Consider the following 6186-nt stretch of genomic DNA (forward strand, 5'->3'; position numbering starts at 1 on the left):
ACAGAGTTTAAGCTATCACAGCTATCAAAATGTGTGACTCTCTGTTTTTATTATCTGAATAAACAGGGTGTGTGTGTGTACGTTTGAATTCTTTCATTTTATTGTGAGAAACCTGTTATGCAGTTTATGTGCTTTTGCTGTGCTTTAATTGTACTGTAGCACATACAGTATAATTAAAGGATTAACAGAGGACAACACTCAGCGACACTCATCGCATCAAAAGAGTTTTCAAAGCAAAGGTAAGTTTTGTAAATCAGGACAAAATGAACATACTCCCTTCCAAGCAACTTACAAAGGGGATGATGATGCATTTAGTTAAAGATAGAATAAAACTGTCAAAGAAAATTTACAAGGTCTGCTGTATCAACAATCCAAACAATATTCACTAGGGCTGTCAAAGTTAACGCCTTATTATTATTAATAATAATAATAATAATTATTATTATTATTATTAATAAGGCGTTAACACAAATTCCTTTTAACGCCACTCATTTCTTTAACTCATAAACGCAATCGATCTTCCGGACGTTGTACTGGACTGAGTTTTAAAACTAGAGTGAAGATGCTGGCATCATATGAAACTAAAAAACCTAAAGAATCTATTAGTACCAACCATGTCATACTAGCTTGTCACTATGGAGGTTAAATAACGCTCCAAATTTACCCTAAATTTTGGTGAGGAAAAACTGTTATGGCCATTTTCAAAGGGGTCCCTTGATCTCTGACCTCAAGATATGTGAATGAAAATGGGTTCTATGGGTACCCATGAGTCTCCCCTTTACAGACATGCCCACTTTATGATAATCACATGCAGTTTGGGGCAAGTCATAGTCAAGTCAGCACTCTGACAGCTGTTGTTGCCTGTTGGGCTGCAGTTTGCCATGTTATGATTTGAGCATATTTTTTATGCTAAATGCAGTACCTGTGAGGGTTTCTGGACAATTTTAGTCATTGTTTTGTGTTATTAATTGATTTCCAATAACTATATACATACATTTGCATAAAGCAAGCATATTTGCCCACATCCATGTTGATAAGAGTATTAAATACTTGACAAATCTCCCTTTAAGCTACATTTTTAACAAATAAAAAATATTTGAATCAATTGACAGCCCTAATATTCACAGGTGAACTGAGGAAAGAATACAAAAGAAGTAACAGCAAGGTCAAAGACTATAATCATGTTACCATTAATGGGACAGATTTATGTGGCCTGTGTTTGCTCAGTGTCTATCTGAACTTGTGCTAGCAGTAAATGATTTATGGAGGGAGGAGAAAGGGTGTAGGGGAGGAACAATTTACATGACCCACTATTTCCTCCAGTTCTCTTTTTTTATATTTCTTTGATTGCCAATTGTTGAAGACTTAAAAAACTGGAGAAAGAATGTCTCACTGGTACATGAAGCGACAAGGCAGGCTCAGATGTTACTGAGGAAATCACAGCAACACTTCACAGAGAAAACATTGGATTTTATGTGAAACTACAATCTTCTTTACTTACCAATGGCATCATTTCTATTGGAACATTTGTTCTGTTTGTTCCCGTCGCTGCTACTTCTGCTGCTTTCTCTGGCTCCGCGCTGGCCCATGGTACGTTGTTGGACGTGGCTGGCTGTCAGGGCTGCAGGCTGGAGACTCTGGGTCATTATCTGCCTGATCCTGGAGCTGCCACTAGACAGGAATATAAGAGCATGGACCGAGGAGACTGGATCACCAGGAACAGATATTTCGTCTGGGTCAGGTCAGGCCTCAGATGGTCCCAGGTTCATCTGCAAACCCACTGCGCTGGCCAAATATCTGCTCCGGCACTGCGGCTCTCTGGCCAGGCCGAGACTGGCCTACTGGCCCAGGGGAGACCCCCACCTCCAGACTCTGTCCAGCCTGCTGTGTGGACAACATGGAGACACATTACAGTTCACTAGAGACAATCTCTTACTGAGAGACGGGGGGATTGTGGCTCTGGACTGGGCGGTGGGAACAAGACTGGGTGAGGTGGTGGGGAGGAAGAGGTGGGAGGGGAGGAAGGAGCATCAGTCAGGAGGAAAGGCGCTAGGCTGCTTCACCGCGACGCCTCCTGTCCTCCTCCTCATCCCTGAGTCCTGGGGAGGGATGACCCCCCACCTAAAGGTGCTGTGCCATCAGGCCGTGCGTCAGGGCTTTTATGTGGTGGTATTTCATGCTCGAGGCACAGCGGGGTGCCCGCTGACCACAGCGCGACTGACTGAGTTCGGAGACCCAGCTGATCTTGAGCAGGTATAGAAAGACGGCAGGTGTACACTCCTTTTTTATCATGTCATGTTTTGTTGTTTTTTTGAGATGGTGAGTTTAGTCAGCCAATTAGACTGTTGTCAGGCCATTAAATAGGCGTTATCGGTTGCTATAACACTATAGATGTGGCTCAACAGGGGCCTACAACACCCATTAGTAGGGTTTATCACCTATTCACATGGTAGATCACCGAACAAAGGAATAAAAGAACACGACAGCGACCTCTAGTGATCGTAGTAATTATGGCAGGAGCAGAAGAGGAACTGAGGCACTGTAGTATAGACAGTGTGAAACTCAAAACGCCCTAGTGAATAGAACAACATGTAGTTGTCTTTGTGTTCACAAGTGTTAAGTTTCACTTTCACTTTCGAAAAAGTTATTTTAAGCCAAAACACAATGTTTTTCCCTAAACTTAACTAAGTATTTTTATTGTCTAAACCTAAAGAAGCCTTTTTGTTTATCAAAACGTGACGTTTCATGCAGTTTTACAACGTGTTGCTTTTAAGTTTTGCGTAGTAGTAAGCTTTAGTAGGCCCCTAATGACCCTGATCTATGGTGCTTATAGTGACCGATAACGGCTATTTAATGGCTTAATAATCGGGTGTCAATAGTTTTCAGTCATTTATCAAGCAAAATGTCCAATATTTAATGGTCTAAACCCATCTTTTCAAATGTGAAGATTTGCTTCTTTTTCTGTTTTATATAATTATAAATGAAATACCTTTGGATTATTGGACTGTTGGTTGGACAAAATAAGTAATTTAAAGACACCACTTTGCTCTCTGGGAAATTTACATTTTTCACTATTTTTTTATGTTTGAGCACATAAAAAATAATCAACAGATTAATGGATGATTCCAATTATCTGCAGCCCTTTTTCAAATCCAACAGACAATGCACAAAATACAGTCTTATGCAAATAAAATATCTACAGCCATGCTAGCAGCTCTGTGAGAACTTACCAAAGTTATTGGGATTCAACCTCTGGGGACCAAGAATATCAAAATTTCACTGCAATCCTTCAAACAGTTGTTGATACTTCAGTCTGGACCAAAGTGGTGGACCATCAGACACATTGCCATCAATAGATGCTAGATGTTAACATGGCTAAAATCAACATTTTGTTCATTCAATGACTTTACCTGACATCTTCTTCTATTTTCAGGCGGTGGCTTATGTCCACAGCTGCCACCCGTCCTCTGTCATGGTTGCAGTGAGTGAGGGTTCAGGCTCAGGGATTCTTCTTTCCTACTTGGGGGAGTCTGGATCGAGTTCACACCTGACAGCGGCTGCAGCCGTCTCACCTGTGCTCCAGGGACAACTGTGGTTTGAAACCACCATGCCCCCCATTTATCGCTGGGGGGTGTTGCACCATCGGCAACTGCAGCTCAGGAGGTGTGAGAAATCAAAACAAAATGTATTAATAGTAGTTATGACATGATGTAATATGAAAAGGACCCAAAAAAATAAAACGTATTTCTTCACTTGGCATCGTAAAGGTATGCAAGTTCCTTCAGAGGAGTCCTGGATGTGGACCGGGCCCTCAGCTGTTCCTCCCTCAGAGACTTTGAGGAAACTCTCTCCTGCTCTTCAGCCCAGCCTCAGCAGAAGGCTCCCAGACCTCCAATAAGCTCTCTAAACTCTGGATTGAGCTCAGGATCTCATTCCCCACGGGGCCTGGCACCCTCAGTGGCCTGGGCACTGGGAGAGAGGGCGTACCCAGCCAAGGACTGGGACAACTACTGGGAGAGGAACGAGCCACTGAGAGATGCAGATGAGGTGGCGGTCCCTGTGCTCTGCATCCGCAGCCGTGACGATCCCCTCCTCCCGCCTGCCTCCACGTTGCCCCTTCACCTTTTCCAGTGCAATCCTCATTTCCTTCTGGTGCTGACGGACAGAGGAGGGCACTGTGGGTTCACTCTGGAGCGCCGAGAAGAGATGGAGGGAGGGGGGACTGGAAACGAGGTGGAGGAGGAAGGTAACTGGAGTAATATTGTGGTTCTGGAGTACTTCAGAGTGGTGTCTGATTTCCTTAAAGGGGAAGAGAGGGATGGGGTGAGCCTGGATAGTCCACTAGGAGAATATAGTGTAGGGCAGAAGAGCCGGACCAGCAACATGGCTGCGTCTCGCAGGAGGAGAGCCAACATGATGAGGAGACAAAGACTGCAGGTGCCTGAAGAGAGCAGCGCGGATGCAGAGGAAGAGAACTTCACCTGGAAGAGGTCGTACACACGATGAGGAGGAAGAGGATGAGATCTGCAGAGACACTTTGGACAATATTTGGGTTTTTTCCTTCTCAAGTTACATCTGTAGCTGGATGAAAGCACAGTCCTACAAACAACTGGAAAAGAAAGCTGATGGAAACAAAAAAAATAATTAAGAGGACTAATGATCTTTGGTTAAGACAAACAAAAACACTCAGAACATGGCTCTACTCGTTTGAAACTCCAACAATAATTCTTTGGAAAACAAAAATGTGTTACTTACTACAGCAACAACTTTTCAGGCAATGTTGCATCCTACAAAAGAGGTTAAAAAGAGAGGTTATGCAAATTAAACAAGCAGTTTGAGGTCAAACACAATTCAAAGAGTTGCAATTAAAAATTGTAATACAATGACAATGATGGTGAACAGTGTAAAAGAATTCAAATATTTAGGTTAAGTTAAATGTTTTTTTTGCTCCTCAGACACAAAATCACAATGGGACAAAGAAATATTAAAATTACTTTATTACAGATGATTCTTTATCCAGTAGCCCTCTTCCAACAAAAAATAGTAATTACAAACAAAATATTACATTTATCCCCTAAACTTTGTTTCTCAATTTCTTTTATACATTTTTAAATCACTTTGTCATCTGTAAGGAATAGCTTTTTCTCTTCTGCTATGCAACATTCAGCTTTTTGCACAATCTATACAATTTAATACAGTTTAATACAGGTCTCTGGACTACGGAGAATAAAACAGCAAGATCCACCAAATGACAGGAGAGATAAAGGGAATACTGATAAACAGACTGTACAGAGACATAACCCTGCCTCCCGCCGACTTTCAGCCAATCAGCAGCACCGAAGGGGATCACAGTAGACTCTTTGATCTGGTCAATCACTTGTGCAATCAGTGCAACTGATCCAGTTCAGAGTGACCGAGGTCTAAAGCTAGACTCTGCCCCCGACTGCCTCGCTTAACACCTGGGAGTTCTAGTAAACACAAGTCTAAAAACCTGCCACTCGTTTGGCCCTCTGCAGACATCATCTGGGAAATAAAATGACCCTTTCTGGCGTAAAAAGGAAATAAAATACTATAGAAGTGGAAAAAGGGGTTGATAAAAGATGTTGGGTACAATGTTATACTGGCTGAAGGGAAAAGTGGGACCTGTTTTCTTTTTCTGTTTTCAGAGCTGAGCCAAGAAAAACAACAGGATTTTAAATTCTGAGTGCGAGTTGGTTAGATTTTTAAAAAAAAAAGAAAAAAAGGCCAATACTTAAAGGTTTTATTGATAACATTTTTATGCAAAACGAATATTTAAAAACATTTTTTTTGATGAATTAATCATTTTAAAAATGTTGGCGGATCCAAAAGAAATGTTTTGTTTATCTCTGTGGAAGATATCTGACATTTGATTGCCACTTCTAACAAGGCTTGTGAGTGAATAGTAAAAAGACGTTGGTATCACGTGGTATCTCAGGGTCGTCAGTGTGGAAAAAACAAATAAATAGCTGAAATTGACGGTAAGTGCCTGGCAACGACTTGTTGTGAAGTAAATGCAATGGAATGGAACGGGGGGGGGGGAAATGATTTGTGTTTAACCAAAACAGAACAGAATGTTTCATAAATTATATCCGTGGATCACACCAAAGAGTCACCTTTTGTAGATATCAAACAACATTTTCACCATCTTGTGCAAACATTTTGGTT

The 6186-nt window shown here is 41.6% G+C and overlaps 1 pseudogene; it reads left to right on the forward strand.

Moving 5' to 3' along the window:
- Nucleotides 1–1473: 1473 nt before the first annotated feature.
- Nucleotides 1474–5879, forward strand: LOC141753496 (protein ABHD15-like; annotated as a pseudogene).
- Nucleotides 5880–6186: the final 307 nt, after the last annotated feature.

Source organism: Sebastes fasciatus, chromosome 16, assembly GCF_043250625.1.
Source record: "Sebastes fasciatus isolate fSebFas1 chromosome 16, fSebFas1.pri, whole genome shotgun sequence".
Lineage (NCBI taxonomy): Eukaryota > Metazoa > Chordata > Actinopteri > Perciformes > Sebastidae > Sebastes > Sebastes fasciatus.